The sequence below is a fragment of the Quercus suber genome, unplaced genomic scaffold (genome assembly GCF_002906115.3).
Source record: "Quercus suber isolate HL8 unplaced genomic scaffold, Cork oak 2.0 scaffold_282, whole genome shotgun sequence".
Classification (NCBI taxonomy): Eukaryota; Viridiplantae; Streptophyta; class Magnoliopsida; order Fagales; family Fagaceae; genus Quercus; species Quercus suber.
In genome coordinates this window covers 247,137-250,817 of record NW_027069738.1, presented here as the reverse complement: position 1 = coordinate 250,817, position 3,681 = coordinate 247,137, and positions in this window count along the sequence as shown.

Below are 3,681 nucleotides of genomic sequence, written 5' to 3'. Positions count from 1 at the left end.
ATACTACCAAGTGCCAACTCTAACAAAAAATGAGTATGCTGACTATCATGAGCTCAATAGAAAATGGCTTTTACTCGATCAATTAACTAATATTGACATGAATATTCATGGATGTGAATATTTCATCTTCGAAAGACATTACATATAAATTTTATAGGAAAATAAAGAAAAATTAGAATCTTTAGGGAATACTTACAATTTTTGATAGGTCACAATCTGAATGACCCCTTGTGATTAACCTTAATTAATTAATTTAGCCAAGTAATTAATTAATCAATTAATCATGCAATTTTATGGAAGCACAAACAAATCACCAATTAACTAAATATGCAGCAGAAAATAAATAACACGGTGATTTGTTTACGAATGGGGAAAGCCCTAATGGCAAAAACCCACCGGCTGATTTTCAGGTCACCACTCCCGAAACTCCACTATTATCAAATCAAGCGGTTACAAGTAAAGGAATCCCAAGTACCTTACCAACCTACAGTTGAACCCTTACCCCAATACACAATTGGACTTGATCTGTAGTGACAATCTCCACCTTTGATGCACGGCTCCCAAGTACGTGACTAACCAATGCGCGGATCCAAGTACGCGACTTCAGAACACCAACTGAGGAAGAATGGTTGGCTGCAAAGTTCTTCAGTTCATCCACTTGATGAATAGCAGACATACATACCATAATGCTTCACTATGTGATGTTCAAAGGGGAGAACATGTGGCACAATATCATCAGAGAGTTCTATGGGTTTAGAACAAGCTTGCTTTATCATCATAGAGCTATCCTTTGTGTCCCCGAAGAAAAGTCTATAGGAATTGCCTACAAGACCTTGCTTTCTCAAGCACCTCTCTAAATATTTTGGTCTTAACCACACCCAATTCAGAATCATGCATGACAATGTTGTCATTATAACAAAAAGAACGGAGGTGGCAAATTTGTCCAGAGAAATTTCCATTATTATTTTTTCTTTGTAGAGGGAGAGCTAGACGTAGAAGAATGTGAAGAAGAGATAAGAATGGACGTTATATATATATATTAAAAGTCTTTGAATGGAGGTTTAACCACAATTACCAAAATTGTTGAAATATTTCATCCAAACTTATGAGCTGAAAATAGAACCTAATTAATTGGTTATAGTCCTACAGATTATTCTTTTGGGACCTCATAATAGAAAAGGTTCATATTTGTTGCAAGGGAAAAAAAAAAAAAACAACAACAACAACAACACCACCACTCATACAGTCATTCTCTCTATTTCTCTATCATGCAACGGCGGAACCCCTTTTGAAATCCTCCCCCACCCTCATATAATTTATATAATTAAAAAAAAGGTAGTTATAAGTAAATTTTAGCTAATACCCCCTAAAATTTTAATTGTATATACTGCATTAAATTAAATGACTACTACACCATTTTTTTTTCTCTCTTTCTCCGATCCTAACTCATTAAATTAACCGTCATATATTTAAGGTATATGTTCCAAAAAATAGATAGTTTATGTAAAGGACTAATGTATCATTTTCTCCTCTTATACTATTATACCACAAGTAGCTCATTAAAACAAAGTATATTTAAGATATGTTCCTAAAAATGGAAAATAGATAACTAAATCTCTTTAATGGAAATCTTCCTTACTTTCCAAACAGAACACATTTTTTTAGTATAAAAAAGGGACTAACTTGATATAAATATTTTTATATTATAGAATAAAAATACATATGTTGAAATAAATATTTTTTTCTTTGAATTTTAAAAATATTTTTATATATTTAACGTGGCCCTTAAGACAAAACAAGTATTAATATTCACAACTGGAATTTGGATAATGATTTGGCCGATTTAGCACATACCGTACACACAAGGCCATAAACAGGATTAATACATCTTCCACAACAATAGATTATTATCATAGATAACATTGAAAATAATACCAAGATATAATTGATTATATATAACATTTTTTAAAAAAGAAATATTGATTATATATATCTGAAACACAAGCTTACCCTACGTTTGATAGCTTTGCCCATAAACCTCAGTTCATTTTCAGGTTTTTTGTTTTTTGTTTTTTTTTTTTTTTTTTTAAGAATCATTTCATGTTTCGTTTGTCATGTAACATTACAATTAGGACAGAAAGATATCATATTATAATAGTTTAATTCTCGTAGAAATTTCCTAACATTCCAAAAATTCCAAGATCTCATTTTATAGTTACTAAGCTTGAAAGTAGTTATTTACAGGTGTATCATATGTAGTAATTTCATCAATATTACAAAGACTCATTAACTTTTTTGTTTTTGTTTTTAAAAAAGTTGTACCAAATGCACCAAGCTTATGTTTTTACGGCTTGAAAGAAGTGGTTTGTACGTGTCATAGTTCAACATTATATATATATATATATATATATATCACTTACTAACAAATTTGCTACATTGTTAGGGGGGAAAAAATCTTAGAAATACATACTCCATGGAGAGAAATAGTATAATTTTTGGATTGAAACATAGATTTTTTTTTTTTAATAAATAGAATTCTCCTAGGAGTGTATATTTATATCTATATCTAACTAACTATTTTTAATCCTATAGTGAGAATTAGGATTCTCCTCTTTTGTGTTCACTATACAAATGACCAAAAATACAATTGTTTCTCATGAGTCATGACTACCCACGTTTCATGAGCAGAGGCAATTTAAACAGTTGATGACTTTGACTGCCATTGGAAAGTAATCATTAATGAATCTTATTACTGTTGTTCGTTGTTCCTGAAGGCTGCTTTAAACAATACAGGCATCCAAGAGTTCACGTTGCGGCTCAGCTAGTGCATTGGGCGATCGATGAGCAACCAGAGGTTGACATCAGTGATCGATGAGAATTTTTGCAGTTTTACAGATCAGATATCCTATCATAGTTACATTAACAAAGTGACAAAATGAAGTAGACCAAATCAAAGAGTTTGTACCTTTGATGCCAAGAGGATATCCAAAAAAAAGCGCAAGCTCTAGCTCTAGCTCCATGATCAAACCTTGTTCTATTCTTGACAATGTTGATGCATAGCATAGACAACCAACACTTTTAGGTGAGAGTATAAGTGGGCCTTTGCTTGAGAATTTTCTCATATGGGGCGGAAATCATTTGTAATTTGATTAAGTGTACGGTATGTGCTAAATCGGCCAAATCATTATCCAAATTCCAGTTGTGAATATTAATACTTGTTTTGTCTTAAGGGCCACGTTAAATATATAAAAATATTTTTAAAATTCAAAGAAAAAAATATTTATTTCAACATATGTATTTTTATTCTATAATATAAAAATATTTATATCAAGTTAGTCCCTTTTTTATACTAAAAAAATGTGTTCTGTTTGGAAAGTAAGGAAGATTTCCATTAAAGAGATTTAGTTATCTATTTTCCATTTTTAGGAACATATATCTTAAATATACTTTGTTTTAATGAGCTACTTGTGGTATAATAGTATAAGAGGAGAAAATGATACATTAGTCCTTTACATAAACTATCTATTTTTTGGAACATATACCTTAAATATATGACGGTTAATTTAATGAGTTAGGATCGGAGAAAGAGATAAAAAAAAATGGTGTAGTAGTCATTTAATTTAATGCAGTATATACAATTAAAATTTTAGGGGGTATTAGCTAAAATTTACTTATAACTAC